At 47.8% G+C, this 22,670-nt stretch overlaps 1 protein-coding gene across 2 annotated transcripts in view; it reads left to right on the forward strand.

Moving 5' to 3' along the window:
• MRPL1 (mitochondrial ribosomal protein L1) overlaps positions 1 to 22,670 on the forward strand; it is a 115,469-nt gene that overhangs the window by 45,607 nt on the left and 47,192 nt on the right. The gene's annotated exons all lie outside the window — the stretch shown is intronic.

Genomic DNA, 22,670 nt, shown 5'->3' on the forward strand with positions numbered 1-22,670 from the left:
AAGAGGGGCCAGTCCCAGATCATATGCACTAGATGTGCCTCAAACCTGCCACACAGTGGACATGCAGAATCAGACCGCACCCCAATCTTATGCAGGAACACTGGAGTTTTATATACTCTATGCAGGAGAGAAAGCTGGGACAACCTATTAGATTCTGACAAAGATAAATAGGGAGTAAGCGCCAGCACAGTGGACAACTCCTCGTCAGTCATAACACCAGCATCCCTTTCCCACCAGCATACCACGAACAGTCAAGGAATTTTTCATGAATGAAGCTCAACAATTCTCCATACAACCAGGAGATGATCTCAGCTGACTCCCTTTTCGAGACCACCGAATCCAAAACCCTATTAGAATGGATAACCAACAAGAAGGACCTACACTGTGTTTCATAGACATCGCGGAGCTGTAAATACCTATAAAAGGAAGAGTGCAGCAGAGAAAACTCCTCCTGCAAGTCCCCAAAGGCCTGATTTACACCCTGGACAGCTGGTTGCTCCAAACTACACAGCCCCTTCCTCTCCCAAAAGCCAGCATCCATAAAAGAGTAGAAATCAGGCAAGCCAGGGTTACGCCACAGCGGGGTGAATTTAGTGCAACCAGTAAGTCCAAGTAGTTTCCATGTGTGACCCCCAAAGCTTGCATAAGAGATGGGTAGTGGGAGAGGAGTCAGGAGGCCTAGTAAGGGCACCTATTTCAAACATGTGGAGCGTGATTCGTCCCCCATGTCTGGCCATCAACAATCTACCCGTAGGGCCTAACGTGCTAACATGTGCCCAACCCCGTATTTGGTGAAATTGGGAGGCCAAAAAATATAACCAGGGATTGGGTCGGGCCAAGCCCCCTGAAGACTTCCCCTTTGAAGAGTTTCCAGTCAAATTCTGGCAGTGCACCCCCCCCCCACACACACACACACACACACCAGCTGTCTGAAAAGATGCTGAATGCGCTGAAAATGGGCCATCGCGATCCACACCTGGGAATTTTGCTAAACATACAGTAGTTGCGTATCAACACCATTTTGGCCAGGTTTGTCCTGCCAACCACCGAAATGGGAAGTTAACACCAAACTGCCACCTTCTGGGAACTCCTATGCAGGAGAGGGGTCAGGTTACGAGGAACAAAGTCATGTAGGGAAGGAGTAATATAAATGGCCAGATATTTAAAGCTAGGGACTACCTGAAGCTGAGAGGCAGCAATCTGAGGAACATCAGGCAGAGGGTCAAGAGGCATCAGTACAGATTTGCCCCAATTAATTAACAGACCAGAATATGAACCAAAGTCAGAGATAAGAGACATAACAGGGGCTAAGGAGAGGGCTGTATCTCCCAAAAATAGCAACATATCATCCGCATCCTGTTCCTCAACAGAACATATCCTCATCCTGTTCCTCAATGGACCGATATCGAACCCCAACATGCTAACAGAAGATCTAATGAGGCAAGCCAAAGGCTCAATAGCTAATGCAAAGAGCAGAGGGGACAGGGGACACTCCTGCCGCGTGCCCCTCTGCAACCTAAAGGGCTCCGACAGCTGATCGTTCACTGTAAGTCTGGCAACAGGGTCCTGATACAACAGCTGAACATAAGAGAGAAACAGAGGTCCAAAACCCATAGATCTCATCACCCGCCACAAATAGTTGCATTCAACGCTATCAAACGCCTTGGCAGCATCCAATGAAACCAGCGACCTAGCACCAGCCCCCTCCTGTGACATCTGCAAATAGAGATAAACCCTACGGTTATTATCTACAGTAGATTTACCTTGCATAAAGCCAGTCTTGTCCCTGTGCACCAGTGATAACACAACCCTAGCCAGTCTGTTAGCTAGAACCCAAACCAGCAGTTCCACATCAGCACATGAGAGAAATAGGCCTGTAGGAGCCAGCACACAACAGGTCCTTAATAGGTTTTGAAAGGAGCACTACTATAGCTTCCATCATGGAACAGGCAAAGCACGCTCCTCCACAGCTGCCTTGAATACCCGCTGCAGTTGCGGCAAGACAGCTCCTTGAAATTGTTTATACACCGGCAGACCATCAGGGCCCAGGGACTTCTCATTAGCAGCATTTTTCAGGGCCAATTCTGATTCTTCCAGAGAGACAGGCGAGTCCAGCTCACCCCTCTGCTCTGGGGAAAGAGAAGGCAGAGACACCCGTTCCACTTAGTCCTCCAAGTCTACCTCAGAACATGCAGTCTTCAGAGTATGCATCCTTATAAAAATCCAACATCACACGTGGAATGTCCCTATCCTCCGTAACTTCTCTCCCCTGAACATCTCTGACACCCGATGTACGTAACCCCCTGCTGAGCACGAGCAATAGAGGCTAACAGTTTGCCTGTACACTCACCACATTCAAAATAACGCTGTTTAGCGAAAAACGTTTGAACTCTGCAACCTCCTGACAGTAGACATTGTAAGCATCCTGGGCCTGCATCCAGTTCCCCTTAGACTCAGAAGAAGGAGCCGAAATATAGGCACCTTTTGGCCCCAACTACCACAGTGCGCAACCTGTCCCCCTTCTCTCTAGTAAAAGATTTATGGGTACTAATGCCACGAATAAAAAGGCCACGGAGGAACGCCTTTAGGGAGTTTCAGACTATGGAGACCGAAGCCGACCCGGAATTAAGATCAATAAAATAAAAAAGTTCTACACCTACAATCTCTGCAGTAGTCAGCAATTGTAGCCAGAACGGGTTCAGCCTCCACAGCGGGGGCTCCCCCCAATGCCCCAATGTACTTGCAACTTAAGACGGACTGGAGAGTGATCAGATAAACCTTGTTCTAAGTACGCAACCTCCCGCACCAGACGCACCATAGCCACATTACCCATATCTAGATCTATTCTGGAAAGGGTCCCGTGAGTGGCAGAGTAGCAAGAATACTGTTAAGTAGCCGAATTGCGATGGCGCCACAGATCCAGTAAGTCAACTTCACCCAACATTCTAGCAAGGCCAGTAGACCTAGAGGGGGAAGGCCTAGAGCATCCAATACTTGATTAAAATCCCCACAGGGAACCCAGATACTATAGATAAGATGCTATGTAAGACCACCCCACTATACGGAGGGGTATATAGACACATACAATGATGAGTTGGTGATACACTTCACAAACCAGGCAAACAAAGCGCCCATCTGGATCAATGACAGATGAGACCGCCTTAAAGGGAATGGATTTTTGAACCAGAATGCTGACTCTCCTAGCATGAGAAGAGTACGTAGAATGATGGGAGTAACCAACCCAAACTCCATGGAGGAATGCAGTATTATCTACCTTCAAATGGGTTTCAGTAAGACGTAGGATAGCAGGTTGGAAGTTCCTCACCGAGTTGAATACGGCATAACGTTTATTAACATCTCCAAGTCCCTGAACATTCTAGCCTATAACATTAAACACCGCCATCATACCAATAAGGGCAGGGATGGACACAAGGGACCACAGGGACTCAGAGGAGACCAGCCAACATACTCACAATTAAGGAAGACAAGCAACGTACAGGAAGAGAGGGAGAGATGGAAAACAAACCAGACAAACACGCCAAAACAAAAAAACTCAGCCACACACAACACAGCGGCATGCGGTACCAGGGGGAGCCAATATGCTCACGCCAGTCAGCATCACTCTCCAGAACACACAGGGACAACCATCCCACAACACAGAATGGAGAAACGTACGTGCAGACCAGTTCGATAACATACAGCAAGAATGCAGTCAACCAACCACACATAACTGAGGAAACAGTAGAAAAAAGAAACACTCCTGCAATAAAACAGTGAAATACACATCCCTCAATAAATCAGTTAGAGGAAATTCCACCGCACATAAGAACTATCAACAACCCCCCACACGGAGAAAAAAATTAAAACAAAAATGATAAATATGCTATCAGCACCCAAAGTACATAATGCATGCCATCAGGATTTACTAACTAAAGCTATGCAAAAGAGAAATGAGCATGGCATTATTAGAAAGAGGAACAACAGTCCACCGGGTAGAGAGCAACGGAGACTAGAAAAAACAGATCAGTCTGGGGAAGGACCCGGAGAGCCCCTACGTGCCCTCTGGCGTAGCTGTGACTCGTGAGCGTCCAACCAGCGGATGGCCGCATCCACCCCTTCGAACAAATTAGTACCCGTAGCCACCACAGGTCTAGCAGGGTATAGCATAGAATCCTGGACTTCCAGGGAGCGCGACCGTCTCTTGGCATTTATGAAGGAGGCACGCTTCTTCTGTACCTCTGCCGAGAAGTCAGGGAAAAAGGAGATGACATGACCATCTGCTGTAATAATCTGTTTTTCCCTGGCTAAAGAAGAAGCAAGATAATGTAGAAGCTTCACAAGCATAAACCGGGGCGGGCCCCCCGGCGTAAAGGGTCTAGTAGGGACACGATGGGCACGCTCCACAGTAAAGTGTGGTGTCACGATCACACCCTATCAGTCCAGCCAAGACGCTAGGGAGGGTGTGATGGTGCAAGGGTTAAAGCCACCAGACCTCTGGGTATCCACTACTAGTCCCAGTAGTCCCAGCAAGTCACCAAATTAACCCTTTGATAAACGTGTTTCACCAGAGTTTCCTTCAGAAAGGTGAGTTTCTATTTTTAGAGATCAAAGACCAGAGCTGATTAATTAAACATTTAATCTTAAAAAAGGTATCACAGTGCTATGTATAAAATAAACAAACGACATACAGGTACAAAAATAGGAGTTCAGCAAGACACGTTCAGAAAAAAAAAAGTCTCCTTAAAGCATAATGGTATAGCAGTCCTTGTGAGTGAGAGTCCAGCTCTATCTTAGGATCTCTTGTCAGCTTCTGCCACAGGCTTCAACAAAGGTTTGTCCAGCATCTCAGTTTTATAGTGGCTTTTTAGGAGGGAAAAGGGAATTCCTCTGACCCCACATGGGAGGGGGGGGGGGGGGGGTACTGCCATCCGTCTTTCCTGGTCCCTTAGCTCAATTTGTTTTATGATGGGACCAGAGGGCCTGACTTCAGAGGAGGTATAACTATCACAGACAGACCTACCTGATGGGGTCCAGAATCATTACCTTCTGTCCCACTTCATAGGACCCAGTCCCTTGCATCGATCATACCAGTACTTCTTCCTGGACTGTGCTGCTGTGAGGTTGTCATGTACCATCCCAGACAATGCCTGCATCCTGTCCCTGAATCTCAGAACATACTCCACCACAGAAGTCTCAGGGGATTGTATCCCCCCTTCCCACTCCCCCCTAACTAAATCTAGGTGTCCTCGCTCTTGGGTAGACTCTTGGGGTACCTCCATGTAAGCGAATAACAGATGGGGTAAATACTTTTCTCTATCTGCTCCATTGGGGGACACAGACTCTGGGTATATCCTGCTGTCTCTAGAAGGTTGACACTATGGTAACCAAAAAGTCGGCTCCTCCCAGCAGGATATATCTGACTCCTGGCCACTGAGCAATTCAGTTTTTGCTTAGTGTCTTAAGGAGGTGGACGTGGTCAGGTTTTCTCCAGACCAAGTCTCATATTTTTTTATTTTATTAGGTTTAGGGAATGTGTTCGTTCTTTCTTCCTTTTTATTTCTGTTTTTAGGTGGGGACTCAGGAACGCAATGTTCACTGTTTCCCCATTGCGAGAGGTGGCAGGCATCTTGGATGTACTGTTAACCCCCTCTCGCCAACGGTCAGCGCTTGGGGTTGTACCTCATGGGTCCGGGTCTCCCTACCTCCCTGTTCGCTTGGCTATGAGCTTGGCTTGCCGCAGGTGAAAATGCTGACTGATGACTACAGTCTGAAGACTTCTTTAGGTAAGTTCTTCAGATCTTTTTCTCCCTAGGTCTTGCAACAGCTGGAGACCCTTTGTTTTTTGGCCCTATCCTTCAGAAGCGGGGACTGGCCGGGGGATACTTATTCCCTGCGGGGGGAGTATTTTTTATTATATGGGGGGCAGTGGAGCTATGGGGCAGTGTTTGTCTGTAGGGGCACTTTATTAGAAGCGTGTGTTTTACTGTACACGCCGCAGGCTTCTCCCTGCGGGCGGCTTGCACCTTTTTTACTTTCACTTTCGGCAGCCTCAGCTGCCGACGGCACTTCGCCCGCTCCGTTCCCGGGCGCACAGGACTCACAACAGGCGGCGTGTGCGCTCGGGGTTCGGAGCGGGCGCCATTACAGAGGAGTCCCACTGTATATCTTCAACGGCCCGGCGGACGTTAGCTCCGCCCACCTGGCCGCATAAGCGCCTCAGCAGCGCGAAAAGGGCCACCAATCAGCGCTGTGCGCGCGTTGGGGCCGTGCAGGGGCCAATCACAGCGCTCCTTGCCCTGACCCGGCCTCTTCCTCCTATTGGCCGGCGTCTTTTCTCTCTCCCTCAGCACGGTGCAGAGTTCTCCTCACAGCAGCTGCCTTGGGACACAGACTCTGGGTGAGACTGCTAATTTTTTGACTATGTCCGTGCCCAAAACTGTTCCTCCCTCTAAGCAGATTCCGGGAATATTAGTTACCCATTACGCTTGTAAAAGCTGCTCTGCAAAAATGTCAGGTTATGCTGAACCCATTTGTTCTGCCTGCTCCACTGCTCCCCCAGACGCCACTGCTATTTCTAACCCAAGTGCCCCTTCAGACCTGGTGGGTTCGGCTGCGCCTCCAGCCTGGGTTTCCACCCTCTCCCAGTCTATATCCGACTTGGCACAGGTCTCCCGTTCTGTGGTGACTATACCTATGCCACCGGTAATCTAGTGGCCCTCCGTCGTTCCATTTGGCTTAAAACTTGGAACGCGGACGCTGCATCTAAGAAGTCTCTCACCGAGATTGCTTTTACTGGTTCCCGTCTTTTTGGCAAGCGCCTGGATGAGATTATCTCTGAGGCGACAGGGGGCAAGAGCTCTTTATTACCTCAAAACAAATCTAGCACTTCTTTCCATAGGAAGTCTTCTTCCTTTCATTCCTTTTGGACATCTGGCCCCTCTAAAGGGTCCAACCAGGCGCCTCCACGGGACAAGAAGGTTCCCTCGTGGAAGTCGGACACCAACCGTCCCGACCGTTTTGCGGCCAAAGCGGGCAACCGCAAACCCACTTCTGCATGAAGGGACGCCCCCACCCGCAGCTTTTTTTTCCGGGTGGGAGGTCGTCTCTTGCTTTTTCGAGACGTTTGGACCACGCACATTCAGGACTCCTGGGTCAGGGACGTGGTGTCCAACGGATACCGGATAGAATTTGCCTCCCTTCCGAGGGATCGTTTTTTCCAGTTCCATGCTCCCCGATATCCCTCGCTTGTGAGGGGATTTTTTGGAGGCTCTCCGTTCGGTGGTGGCATCTATGGATCAAGGGGAGTTTCTTTCCTCGGTGTACATCAAGGATGCCTACCTCCACGTTCCAATTTTTCCCAGACACCAGCGGTACCTCCGCTTTGCGGTTCCGGAAGGTCATTATCAATTTGTAGCTCTCCCCTTCGGTCTGGCCACAGCGCCACAAGTCTTTACCAAGATTCTGGCAGGTGGTCAGTGGCAAGTGGTCACGACGGCAGGTGGTCACGACGGACGCCAGCCTGTCAGGCTGGGGGGGGTGTTTTCAGGGATCAGACAGTTCAGGGCCTCTGGCCTCCCCAAGCAGCCCTTCTTTCCATAAACATTCTGGAACTGAGGACGATTTATCTTTGTCTGAAGCATTGGGAGTCCCTGCTTCTGGGTCACCCTGTCAGTGTCCAGTCGGACAATGCCACAGCTGTGGCATACATCAATCGGCAGGGCGGCACTAGCAGGTCAGCGGCCATGTCCGAGGTGTCAAAGATCCTCCTCTGGGCAGAACGAGTGGTCCCAGCCATTTCGGCGATTTACATTCCGGGAGTTCTCAATTGGGAAGCGGATTTCCTCAGTCGCTCCTCAGCCGACCCCGGAGAGTGGTCTCTTCTTCTGGAGGTGTTCGCGCAGATCTGCGACCTCTGGGGGACCCCGGACGTGGATCTCTTCGCGTCCCGACACAACCAGGAAAGTTCTGAAGTTTGTGTCAAAGTCCAGGGACCCCCTGGCTCTAGCCGCGGATGCCTTAGTAATTCCGTGGTTGGGCTTTGTCCTGCAGTACCTGTTCCCTCCTCTCCTTCCCAGGGTTCTGAGAAAGCTCAAGGCAAGAAGGAGTCCCCGCCATTCTGGTGGCTCCAGACTGGCCTCGAAGGGCATGGTACGCCGACGTGGTCTGGCTTCTGGACGACGTTCCGTTCCGCCTTCCTCTTCGTCCAGACCTACTGTCACAGGGTCCCCTTTGCCACCCCAATTTACAGTTGCTGCATTTGACGGCGTGGTGGTTGAGACCACGGTTCTAAGGGCCCGTGGCTTCTCTTCCCAGGTAATTCGCACCATGCTTAGGGCTCGCAAGCCTTCCTCTGCGAAAATTTACCACTGTACCTAGCAGTCTTACTTTCGTTGGTGCGAAGCTCAATCTTTTTCTCCAGTTACCTTTTCCGTGCCCCGTCTCCTTTCCTTTTTACAGTCGGGGTTGGAACTAGGGCTGGCTCTCAGTTCCCTTAAGGGTCAGGTTTCGGCCCTTTCTATTCTTTTTCAGCGTCCTCTGGCTTCTAATTCTCATGTCCGGACCTTCCTCCAAGGAGTGGCACATGCGGCCCCTCCTTACCGGTCCCCTTCTCCCCCTTGGGACTTGAACTTTGTTCTAGGCGCTCTCCAGGGCGCACCCTTTGAGCCCCTTAGGGAGGTTCCCCTTCCCCTCCTTTCCTGGAAAGTGGCTTTTCTTATAGCTATTACCTCCATTAGGAGAGTTTCTGAACTGTCAGTTCTCTGCTGCCGTTCCCCTTTTACTGATAATTCATCAGGACAAGGTTGTCTTCCGACCAGTTCCGTCTTTCTTGCCTAAAGTCGTTTCGGCTTTTCATCTCAATGAGGACATCATCCTTCCGTCCTTTTGTCCCGCTCCTTCTCATCCCAGGGAGCACCTGCTTCACAAATTGGATGTGGTTTGAGCGGTTCGGACTTATCTTTCCATCACCTCTTCCTTTCGTCAGTGCGATTCTTTTTTCGTCCTTACGGAAGGCCGTCGGAAGGGACAGCCTGTTTCTAAGGCCAACATTTCTTCGTGGATCCGATGTGCTATTTCGGAAGCTTACCGCTGCAAGGGGAGGACCCCACCTTTCAGGGTTTTGGCTAATTCCACCCGCTCTGTGGGAGCATCCTGGGCTCTCCGAAACAAGGCCTCAGCCTTGCAGATCTGTAAAGCGGCCACTTGGTCGTCTTTGCACACTTTTTCGAAATTCTATCAGGTTCATACCTTCGCATCGGCTGATGCTAGTCTGGGCCGTAAGGTGTTGCAGGCGGCGGTGGTACAGCCGACTGCCTGACCTTTTTATTCTCTGCCCACCCAAGGGACGGCTTTGGTACTTCCCAGAGTCTGTGAAAGGAGATTTTTTTTGACTTACCGTAAAATCTCTTTCTAGAAGGATCCATTGGGGGACACAGCTCCCGCCCCTTTTCTGGGGTTCCTTTTTCGGTTATCTGTCCGAGGGAGTGTTCAGTTATTGTTTCTTCGGGTTCTCGGACAGTTCATGTTTTTTTTCCTTTGACCTGTCAGTCTCCTCCTATTGCTCTGATACTAAACTGAATTGCTCAGTTGCCTGGAGGTGGATATATCCTTCTGGGAGGAGCCGACTTTTGGGTTACCATAGTGTCAACCTCCTAGAGATAGCAGCATATACCCAGAGTCTGTGTCCCCCAATGGATACTTTGAGAAAGAGATTTTACGGTAAGTCTAAAAAATCTCCTTTTCCCAGTCTCTGCCCTCTGATTCTACAAAGGTTTTCAGCATTTGTTTCAAGGTCCCATTGAACCTCTCATAGAGACCATTTGTTTGGGGGTGGTATGGGCTTGCTACCAAGTGCTGTACATTCACCTTCTTACAGAGACTTTGCATGAGATTGGACATGAACTGTGTGCCCTGATCAGTGAGCATTTCTCTGGGGAACCCCACCCTGCAGAATATACTGATCAGTGCATCTGCCACCTTATCTGCCCGGACTGAGGATAAGCCAACAGCCTCAGGGTACCTGGTTGCATAATCCACCACAGTAAGAATAAATAGTTTCCTTGTGCTGCTGGGTATAGCTAGAGGCTCCAAAACTCCAAAATATCAACTGCCACTCGTTTAAAAGGTACAGAGATGACTGCTAGGAGCACTAGGGGAACACGAGTAACATCCCCAGACTTACCCACCATCTGGCAGACACGACAGGATCTACAGTAATTTGACAGCAGTACCCATACCTGCCCAGTAGAAATTGTGTGCCAACCTGGACTTTGTCTTGGACACTCCCAAATGTCCTGCCAGGGGGAGTCTCATGAGCTAACCTCAGCAGCTCTTTACTGTACTGCCTAGGAACTACTAACTGCATGTCTCTCTCCTGGGGCCCTAGCATGCTTTGGGAAAGGGACTCCCTGTGATATTGTTTTACCAATATACCCGATGCCCATCTGTGTCAGCACCTGACTGTTCAGCATGTTGTCTCAGCCCTTCAAGGGAAGGGTCACTGCCAGAGCTTCCCGGAAATGCTCATTGCCCTCCCCCATCTTGTAGCATCAGGGAGCACATTTCCCTCAGGTGAACTAGCATCTCCACCTTCCTCTGCTTTGGCTTGCAAGTCACACAGCTTGCCCCTTTCATCACCATCCTCCCTTCTTTTTACAGCTGCAGCCCTGGCACGCTGATGACGTGTTACCACTGCCACCATTGGTATGCCTCCCTGGGGTTTACCTTCCTCCCCCTCACTCCCAGACATAACAATGTTACAGGCATCATACACAGGCCCATCACTCCTTCCCTCCTCCTCCTCCTCAGCCATCTTAGGCTCACAGGATTGGGACATATCACTGACTGCTGGTCCCTCACCCTTACATGTTACCAGGGGCACACCAAATCCTCCCCCTAGCCCATCTCCACTAGGTTTTGGCATTGGAAATTCATTGTCATCACATTTTACAATACACCCCATTTCACTTTTGGAAAACATCACTGGTTCAGTCACAGGTAAACATTTATCAATCCCCTGCACTCCCTCCCAGTTATCACATTTCACAGTGTCTCCCAAAGTCTCGCACAGTACGTCAGAACGAAATGGGTTCTCTCCTAGCCCATCTGGTGTGCAGGTAGTGTCCTACGGAGCATAATGACAGAGCATCCAACCCAAATCATTCTCCAGCAGAACATTAACAGGGATGTCCTCAGAGACCCCCCACCTCCCGCAAACCTTTGCCTGTACCACAATCCAGGTACATACGGGCCCATGGGTACAGCAGATCGCATACCTCCAATTCCTTTTAAAGCCATGGTTCTTCCAGGTGTGATGTCCTCTGTATCCACCACTTCAGGCCGCACCAAGGTAAATGAGGCTCCAGAATCTCATAAACCCACTGTCACCCGGTCACCCACAGTTACACTCTGTAGGTTATCCCCTCTTTTCTCCACTGCTCTTGACACCAGAAGAACGGCTGTGTGTCCTCCAGCTGCCGGTGGAGAATTCTTGTTGTTGGGGCAAGTGGCACTCAGGTGCCCAATCTTATCGCATCTGTAACATCAGCGGGTGTCCCCCTGACCCAATGTGGCTCATGTTACTTTTGGTTATGATTGCAAGAATTTCCCGGCTGGCCTGGTGATGCTTTGTGGTTGTGTGGCTCCCCTTCAGGTACTTGCTCCAGCTTGTGCAGATCCACGCTTTGCTGCTGGCGCTCGGTTATTGGCAAAGTCATCTCCTAGTTCTGCTGCTTCCGCTGCTGTCTTGGGCTTGCAGTCTAAAATCCACTCTCTGGCTTCAAAGCTCTGTGTTTGGAGAAACTGATCCAGGACTATCAAGTCCCTCCAGGGCCTCATAAGTAGTGACTTGTAGTCCCCCAGTCCATTGCCTGAATGCAGTCCTTAGCTGACCTGCATGTTCAGTGCAGCTTTCTGTGGTGCTTTGTTGCAAAGTCCAAAATCCTTTCCGATAAGCCTCTGGAGTCAGATTAAAACTTTTTAGCAGGGCAGATTTTATTGTCTCATCCTGGCCACTTTCAGAGGGAAGAGAAGCAAACACATCCAGAGCTTTTCCTCGCAACTTTGGGGTTAGATATCGTCCCCTCTATTCCTTAGGTCGATGGAAGTGCAGGCAAACCTTTTCCAATCCCCTCAGGAACACATCCAGATCCCCATCTTTCTCCAACATGGGGAAATGTTCCAAGCGAGGTTTGTGGTCTGCTTGACCCTGCACATCACTGCGTACAGATAAAGCATCCCCTCTCAGCCTCAGAACATCCTGTTCATTCCTCCGCTGGGCCTCTCTTTCTGCTGCTCTTTCTGACGCCTCTCTCTCTGTGGCTCGTGCCTGTGCCTCTCTCTCTGCAGTTTGGTACTGGAGAAGCAGTTGGAGTTTCATATTAGCATCCACATTGCCAAAGTGTTGTAAGGCAGTCCACATATAAGGGTCCAAGACCTCATGTGGAGTACTATCCTGATAGGGAGTAATGTTGTTGCATTCCCCAGGAGATATCAGTCCTTGGATGGCAGTTCCAGCTGTAGGACCTTGTGTCATGTCACTCAGCTCTGCTGCACGGGCATCAAACTCCACAAGATCAGCAATAAGTTGTTCCTTGTTCTTTTCCATAGTAGGGATATCCTTTTCTTGGCACATTAACTCAAGTGCAGCCTTGGACTGCTTGCAATATGGCTCCATATTTCTGAGATGAGTCAGAGGAGGTAAAACAGGAGATGGGGATGGCAGAACTGTCTTGAACTCTTTTTTGTATGTCTTGTAAACCAGCACTGATCTCTGTCTTTGGAATTTACACACAAGAATATGAATGCAATTTCTTTTAGTGCTAAGATTTCCTAACAGGTAAAATCCAGCAAGCACTAAACATCTCTAAATATATCCAGATGCTGCCACCAGTTGTCACGATCACACGCTATCAGTCCAGCCAAGGAGAACTGCCATCCCTCTTCCCTGCTCCCTTATCTTAGCTTGTTTTATGATTGCCAGAGTGCTTGACTTCAAAGGAGGTATAGCACAGATAGACAGACCCCCCCCCCCCCAAATACAGGCAAACAAATACACAGTCTGAATGAACCCTCACCCATGCCTTAGATTATACACTATACACAAATACAATTATAATACACATGTATGATTCTATAATCATGCCTTGGGGCCTGACAAGCGGGGTCAAGTTGTCAGTCCCAAAAACATCCTTCAGCCAAGATTCCATGTATTCCGTGGGAATCCACCCCTCACATTTCTCTGGGAGGCCCACAACCCGTACATTCGTACATTATTTGTGCACAACCTGTTTAATAGGTCATCCGCTTTAGCTTTGAGGAAGGCAATTTCCTGACTGTGTCTAGTAGAGTCTCGTACCAGAGGAACAACCGCATCCTCCAAATTACTTATCCTGCCCTCAGTAGCAGAGGTGCGATCCGTCACTTTCTGCAGGTCATGACAAATGAGTGAAATGTCAGACTGTACAGTTCCCACCTGAGTAGTTGAACAAGGGTCATGTTACACCTTTGTTTCTCCGCAAAGACAGCAGCTAGAGTAGGCTCAGCAGGAGGCCTAGGAGAGGCAACAGCCACCGCAGAAGACATGGCAGGCGTAGTACTTGGCAGGGAAACATGCAAATCTGAAACAGAGGCCTGCAAGAAGGCATCATAGTCCTCCAGAGGGTCCTGCAGGGCCTCAACATCAGCCAGTGGGAGAGGAGCTCCCCTGCGATCAGGAGAAGCCAGAGAAGGAGACCGCAAGGTGAACTTCTCCAACTTAGTTGCTTAATAGTTTATTCCTCAGATTAGCAGACATACCGGTCCCCTGTTGCGAGGAACCAGGTCCGTCCTTGTTCTTCCTCCACTTATTAGCGGCCATAGATTGTAATAGAAAATGCTTACAACAGGAGATGTAGGAGACACAATATGCAGGCTAGAGGACACAACACCAGCGCAGTCCAGAAGTAGTGGGGGGGGGGGGGGGGGGGGGTAGGGAGAGTAACATGCCCTGTGAGCAATGAGACAGCAGACCCCAAGTTGGAGATTTGCAGGCAGGTTCCTGACAGTATGGGGTTCCCCTGTAGCAGAGGGCGAATCAGAGGAAATACTGTTCCCAGCAGGATGAAGCTAGAGAGCTGGCAGACATTCAGTTATGGGAGGAATAGCAGGAGTCTTTAGGTACAGAAAGCAATGTCCCACATAAATTCAGCACCCCACCACTGCAAGGGGGTATACTGCAAGATAGTCCACTCTCTTCACCCCCAATAAGGCACAGGTTCCCCACGTAGACAGGCTCCCCTTATTGCAGGCTCCCCCAGGGGACAGACAGGCAGCCCAGATTTCTTATGATAGCTGTCGCAGCTGCAGCACAGCTTCACCTCACCTCCACTTTGATCCCGCCCGATGGTACGCGGCAGCGCCCACCGGCAGTCCCACAGCAAGTCAGATGATGCGACCGCCGCCAGCCTCGGAAACAGCAAGGGCGTAGTGCAGAGCCTAGGCTCAGGAGTCCCAAGATGGCGGACAGGCAGAGGAGGCCGTGGCGGCAAGGACCGGTCCCGACTCTCCACTCCAGCAGGGCTCCGTTCAGGTGAGGGGTCCACAACAGGTCACACAGGCAGCGGAGGGGTTCCAGCATCAAAGGAGCTCTCAGACAGGCAGGAGGCCGCACTCTGACCGAGGCAGGGGCTTCAGGCCGGGCAGCCAGAAAGCAGGCAAGTCCAGGGCTTCAGGGCCTTCCCTCCACGAGGCCCGCAGCACACCTCCAAATACCAGCTGGATTCCAAGCAGCACAGCAGCAGGGGGGTACCCCAGGGCACTAGGGGATAGGAATGGGGGGGTGGCACCCCAAAGCAGCAGGATGGAAAGGGATATACCGGTATAATTGTACAGGATGGAAGGAGCTCTGTAAAGACGCGTCTGCTCAGGTAGCCATGCAGACCACGTCCCCCCAATCAAAACTTCTAATATGTCACTACCACATGTCAGAAGTTGTTGAAATTTTTGTTATTTAATCTCTTAAGGACACAGGGCGTACCTGTACACCCTGTGCCCGGTCACCTGGTCGGTCCCGGCTGCTATTGATAGCTGGGACCCTGGGCTAATAGTGTGCGGCACAGATCGTTGTGCCGCACGCTATTGACCCTTCAGACGCGACGATCAAAGTTGATTGCAGCATCGAAAACGAAAGTAAAAGCTTCCCAGCAGCTCAGTCCCGATCAGCTAGGACGCGAGCGGAGGCCCCCTTACCTTGCTCTGTCGCGTCCGATATGCGTTTGATTGCTCCAAGCCTGAGCTACAGGCTTGAGCAATCGAGCCCCTATTACGCTGATCCATGCAAAGCTATGGCTTTGCAGGGATCAGGGTAAAAGATCAGTGTGTGCAATGTTATAGCCCCCTATGGGAGCTATAACACTGCAAAAAAAAAAGTTAATGAAGGTCATTTAACCCATTCCCTAATAAAAGTTTGAATCACCCGCCTTTTCCCATAAAAAAAAACTGTGTAAATAAAAATAAACATATGTTGTATCGCCGCGTGCGTAAATGTCCGAACCATAAAAATATATTGTTAATTAAACTGTACGGTCAATGGTGTACGCGTAAAAAAATTTGCATAGTCCAAAATAGCGTATTTTTGGACACTTTTTATATCATAAGAAAATGAATAAAAAGCGATCAAAAAGTCCGATCAATGCAAAAATTGTACCGATAAAAACATCAGGACACAGCGCAAAAAATGAGCCCTCATACCAGCCCGTACGCGGAAAAATAAAAAAGTTATAGGGGTCAGATGATGACAATTTTAAACGTATACATTTTCCTGCATGTAGTTATGATTTTTTTCAGAAGTACGACAAAATCAAACCTATATACCGTAAGTAGGGTATCATTTTAACCGTATGGACCTACAGAATAAAGATAAGGTTTCACTTTTCCATTTCGCCGTGGATTTTTTGGTAAAATGACAAATGTCACTGCAAACTAGAATTGGTGGCGCAAAAAATAAGCCATCATATGGAATTTTATCTGCAAAATTGAAAGCGTTATGATTTTTAGAAGGTGATGAGGAAAAAATGAAAATGCAATAACGGAAAAACGCTGAGTCCTTAAGGGGTTAAAGAGAATGTATCACCTAGATTTTTGTTTACTCATTACAGATAGTAAAACATGTTCCTTATTTTTCTTTCTTTTTATTGTGTTATTATGGGGACAGCCATCTTACATGAGTTGTTTTTAAAGGGGTTATCCCTTTGATTTTGTACGTATCTGGCAGACAGTAATGGACATGCTTAGGAAGGATCTGTGCTTGTCTTGGAGCTAAATGGCTATGCTGTGAGATTACCTTAACACTGTGGCTAGCTTTTTGTGAACCGGTATTGCTCCACCCATTGAAGCAGACAGGCTGCCTGTCATCAGAAGACTAGTGAGTCAGGTCTCGGCCGCATTGCAACCTGGGAAAAATCTGAGACAACAGTAATTTTGTATGCTGGTAAAAATAAATATTGGGATGAAAATCACATAAGAATTGTAAGAAAACAGTCACACACAGGTACAGACACTATATTATGAACTACACTAACTTTACAGCCCCTGTAGCATTGTCAAATAAAAAAAAATCCTGGAATACCCCCTTTAACAGCTTTTGCAGATATGCTCTACATCAATCCCAATGGCCACAGGCACAATGGACTGGGGGGTGGGGGGGATAATTTTGTAAACATGCCCAAGACATCTGCAGCAGTTATTGTAAATGGTGTAATCCTCTTTTATCTAACGTATTTATCGGCGTATAACACGCACTGGCGTTTAACACGCACCCCCATTTTAACAGGGAAATTTAAGAAAAAAAATAATAAAATGTTAAATAAATGACTTGGACTAAATGCCACATCATTCCCCCCAACTTTGTTTTCTTCACCTCAGTTTGGTCCTGTCCCCTCCAGTGCCACATCATTCCTTCCCTTTTATCAGTCCCTGTGCTGCATTTACCCCTCTCATCGCCCCCCCCCCCCACGTCTCATCATCCCATGTCTCATTATATCCCCGTCATAGACCACCACTAGCCATACAGACATTAAGCCTTTAGTGCCTCCCCTCACCATAATTTCCCCGTCTCATCATCCCCCACCCTGTCTCATCATGCCCCCCATCATTCCCCCCCTCATCATCCCCCACCCTATCTCATCATGTCCCCCCATCATTCCCCCCTCATCATTTCCCCATCTCATCCTCCCCCACCCTGTCTCATCATGCCCCCCATCATCCCTCCTCATCATTTCCCCATCTCATCATCCCCCCACCCTGTCTCATCATGTCCCCCATCATTCCCCCCACCCTGTCTCATCATGTCCCCCATCATTCCCCCCTCATCATCCCCCGCCCTGTCTCATCATGTCCCGCATCAATCCCCCCGCCCTGTCTCATCATGTCCCGCATCATTCCCCCCACCCTGTCTCATCATGTCCCGCATCATTCCCCCCTCATCATCCCCCCCCCCACCCTGTCTCATCATGGCCCCCATCATTCCCCCCCCTCATCATCCCCCCACCCTGTCTCATCATGGCCCCCATCATTCCCCCCTCATCATCCCCTCACCCTGTCTCATCATGTCCCCCATCATTCCCCCCCCCCTCATCATCCCCCCCACCCTGTCTCATCACCCCCCCCCCACCCTGTCTCATCATCCCCCCCCACCCTGTCTCATCATCCCCCCCCCCACCCTGTCTCATCATCCCCCCCCACCCTGTCTCATCATCCCCCCCACCCTGTCTCATCATCCCCCCCACCCTGTCTCATCATCCCCCCATCATGTTCCTCCTATGCCAGTGGTCTTTAACCTGCAGACCTCCAGATGTATCAAAACCACAACTCCCAGCATGCTGGGAGTTGTAGTTTTGCAACATCTGGAGGTCCGCAGGTTAAAGACCACTGTCCTATGCTATTCTTCCCCTCCCTCATCATTCCCCCTTTTCCCTGCTTTTCATAGTTTTTTTTATTTTCCTTTCCTGGCTGTGCTTCGGCTGTCTTGCGGGCTGCTGTCAGTGAAGCAGATGAATGACGTCCTCTCCCGGCTTCTCTGCGCGGCATCAGTGACTTCACTTTTTATTTCCTGTAATCGCCGTGAGTCAGAGTTCGGCGACTACAGGAAACGAAAAGTGACGTCACTAATGCCGCACAGAGAAGCCGGGAGAGGACGTCATTCATCTGCTTCACTGATCGCAGCCCGCAAGACAGCCGAAGCGCGGCCAGGTATGGAAAATAAAAAAAAACTATAAAAAGCAGGGAAAAGGGGGAATGATGAGGGAGGGGGAGGTAATAAAATTTTAAAGTAAAACTGTCACTTGTTTTCTCCCGCACTATCCACATGGTGGATAGTGCAGGAGACTCTGATTAAAATGAGCCCTATCTTGTCCGGATCTGCGCCACCGTTCTCCCGCAATCTGTTGAAATCTTCCTGTAACTGGCACGGCACGGGCGGGGCTTCGGCACTTAACTGGCACTGACGTCAGTGCCGCTTATGAATATTCATCCCCTCTCCTTCCAGTTAGGAGCGGCAAAGAGAGGGAGAACTGGAGGGAGGGGGGATGAATATTCATAGGCGGCGCTGATGTCATTGCCAGTTAAGCGCCGAAGCCCAGCCCGTGCCAGTTACAGGAAGATTTCAACACATAATAAAACTACAATTGCGGGAGAACGGCAGCGCAGATCCGGACAAGGTAGGGCGCAAGAGCGGGGAGGTGACACCGCTGGTCACTGATTTAAAGTGCCCACGGCCGTGCTGCTAATACTTAACAAGCAGCCGCTGCTGCGGCCGCTTTAAATCAGTGACCAGAAGATTTATCGGCGTATAACACGCAGGCAGGCTTTTTGCCTTAAAGGGTATTCCAGGAAAAAAAACTTTATTTTATCAACTGGCTCCAGAAAGTTAAACAGATTTGTAAATTACTTCTATTAAAAAATCTTAATCCTTTCAGTACTTATGAGCTTCTGAAGTTAAGGTTGTTCTTTTCTGTCTAAATCCTCTCTGATGACACCTGTCTCGGGAAACGCCCAGTTTAGAAGCAAATCCCCATAGCAAACCTCTTCTAAACTGAGCGTTTCCCGAGACAGGTGTCATCAGAGAGGATTTAGACAGAAAAGAACAACCTTAACTTCAGAAGCTCATAAGTACTGAAAGATTTTTTAATAGAAGTAATTTACAAATCTGTTTAACTTTCTGGAGCCAGTTGATATATATAAAAAGTTTTTTCCTGGAATACCCCTTTAAATTTCTGTTTTAACCCCTTTCCGCAAATGGACGTTCATAAACGTTCTAAGTGCGGTCCCTGTCTATAATGCGGGATGGTCTCGGCGCCTATTCACAGCCGGGACCCGCGGCTAATAGCGCGCGGCCGCGATAGTTCGGCCACGCACTATTAACCCTTCCGATGCGGCGCTCAAAGCTGAGCGCCGCATGGAAGGTGAAACTAAATGCTTCCCGGCTGCTCAGTCGGGCTGATCGGGGTCATCGGGATAAAATCGCGAGGCCCCGATCAGCTACCCGGAGAGAAGAAGGTCTCTTACCTTCTCCGGCGGGCTCCGGGCTCCGATTGATTACTCCCAGCCTGAGTTACAGGCTATAGCAATCAATCACCGATTTCACTGATTGTTGCTATGCAACGGCAAGGCAGCAGTCTGTGAATGAAATCAGCCATTGCAAGCTGATAGGTCTCTATGGCATCAGCTTGCAAAAAAAAAGGTGTAAAAAAAAAAAAAAAAGTTAACCCTTTCAGGTATTCCCTTCTGAATTAATAGTTTAAATCACCTGGCATTTCCTAGTAACAAAATAAAACAGTGTAAATAAAAATACACATATGTGGTATCACCGCGTGCGGAAATGTTCGAATTATCAAAATATACAGCTTTTTAAACCGCATGTTCAATGGCGTACGTGCAAAAAATTCCAAAGTCCAAAATAGCACATTTTTGATCACTTTTTATACCACAAAAAAGTGAATAAAAAGTGATCAAAAAGTCTGATCAGAACAAAAATGGTACCGCTAAAAACTTCAGATCACGGCGCAAAAAATTAGCCCTCATAGCCCCCTGAACGCAGAAAAATAAAAGTTATAGGTCTCAGAAAATGACAATTTTAAACATATAAATTTTCCTGCATGTATTCATGATTTTTTTCTGAAGTAATGCACAATCAAACCTATATAAGTAGGGTATCATTTTAACCATATGGACCTACAGAATAAAGATAAGGTGTCACTTTTACCGAAAAATGTACTGTGTAGAAACGGAAGTCCCCAAAATTTACAAAATGGAATTTTTTCTTCGTTTGTCGCACAATGAATTTTTTTTCCATTTTGACGTGGATTTTTCGGTAAAATGACTAATGTCACAGTAAAGTATAATTGGTGGCGCAAAAAATAAGCCATAACACAGATATTAGGTGTAAAATTGAAAGGGTTATGATGGCAAGGAGGAAAAACTAAAATGAAAAAACGCTAAATCGCTCAGTCCTTAAGGGGTAAAAAGTGTGTGTTATACGCCGAAAAATATGGTATATTCTGGGGTTCACCTTTTACTGTAATCCTGTCTTTTAAGGAGGGCACTGCTGAAAAGCGATCTGTATAGAACAGGAAATCTTAGCTTATTATTGGCCCTAGAGGCCAGACTGAAAACTGCAAGATTTTAGGATGAATATTATAATATAGATAATAGAATGGAAAATTAGTAAAAACATAACCAAAACTTCTTAAATATGTTATACATAAAGACTTGACTTTATGTATAAGGATAGGGGATAAGATGTCTGATCGCAGGGGGGCCCGACGCCGGGACCCCCCGTGATCTCCGTGCAGCACCTGCATTCTATGCGGGGCTGCATCTGAAGTCTCGGAAACCGCTTTGTTTCCGGGACTGGAGACGTGATGTCATGAGGGGGCGTGGTGTGACATCACATCTCCAGCCCCGGAAACAAAGAGGTTTCCAGGACTGGAGACGCAGCCCTGCATAGAATGCAGGTGCTGCACGGAGATTGCGGGGGGTCCCAGTGGTGGGCCCCCCGCGGTAAGACAGCTTATCCCCTATTCTTTGGATAGGGGATAAGATATATTTGGCCAGAATACCCCTTTAAACAATGGGTCATTTTCTAATGACACATGCCCTGCTGGCACATCAATATGTATCAATATCTGGTTTCAACTAGTAAAAAAAAAAAAGTAGTTTCCCTTTAATCCACAGTCAGATTTCTTATTAGACCCAGGTAAATCCACTGAGAAGGCTAGTGGCGGTGCAAGGGTTCATGTGAACATAATAGATTTCCTTCTCTTCTAGGTTCATGGGCTTGTCATAAACTAAATACACAGTCCTGTGTGTTCCTGTAGAACAATACCAATTCCAATGCAGCACATGGGACCACCAGATAATAAACAAATATATCTTTATTAGATAAACCACACTATTATAACAACATTTTTAGAAAGGATGGAAGCAATAACTACATGTGTTTCTAAGACGGGATGAAAATGAAGTGAACAATACTGCCACCCCAAAAAAATGATGATAATGAGTAAAAATATATATATATACACACTAAAGACATATAAACACCTAATTTATATTCTCTGAATATGGCATAAATTCTTAACAAATAAGGCACTGGTTTATGTATGCCAGAATTTTTTTTACAATAGGGTATATAAAGAAAATCTGGGAAACAAGAAGGGTAGCCTCCAGTAAGGCCAAAATGCTTTGAAGCAGGTGCAAAACGCACAATGGAGCACAAGGTTAACATGGTGGTAGCATTGTCCTGCTATCTGTAGATAACTCTACTGTTGTTCTACTATTGGTTGTGTGGGCACCTTAGGTATAGTATTTGTATATTAACAATAAAATAGGTTGTGCATAAGGTTGCTCATTGTTTAATAGTTTTGTCTTGAATGTATACCTAACATTATAGAATTACTGGAGGCTTAGCTTTTGGTTTCCCAGATTTTCTTCATACACTGTATTCTTTATCCCATGTTAGAGACCCTTGTTAACTATGTGGTTGCTGTTTCCGTAGCTGCAGAACCAATAGCATGGAACAAAAAACTTTTTAGTAGAATTTAAATTTGCTTGCGCCTATCACTTTGAAAGAGGTTTAGTTTAGTTGACTGCATATTAATGTAACATGCAACTAATTTCATATAACAGCTAGCCATGAGGGTCCCTCCTATGTAGTCCTCTGGCAAGAGAGATTCGGTCAGATTACTCCTCTTAGCAATAACACTGTTCATCCAGCATAACTGTGTTGTTATATGTGTAATGGAAATGCTTGGACTTGTGCGTAATATAACTGTCAGTAAGGTAAAATTTGTTCTAGTAAATTTTACAGCTGTAGTTTGGGAAAACAGTCTAATTAAAAGTAAGTATGATGCAAACACATTTATATGGAAACGTGCGGCACTGTGATGGTGTCATGCCATTACAGTTCAAGTAATTATAGTGTTTGTTACCTGTTAAATTAAAGGGGTACTCGGGTGGAAAACATTTTTTTTTTTTTTTTTTTTTTTTTTAATCATCTGGTGCCAGAAAAAAATCTTTACCCTTCCAGTACTTTTTAGCAGCTGTATGCTACAGAAGAAGTTCTTTTCTTTTTGAATTTCTTTTCTGACTTGTTCACAGTGCTCTCTGCTGACATCTCTGTCCATATTAGGAACTGT

The sequence above is a fragment of the Hyla sarda genome, chromosome 1 (genome assembly GCF_029499605.1).
Source record: "Hyla sarda isolate aHylSar1 chromosome 1, aHylSar1.hap1, whole genome shotgun sequence".
Classification (NCBI taxonomy): Eukaryota; Metazoa; Chordata; class Amphibia; order Anura; family Hylidae; genus Hyla; species Hyla sarda.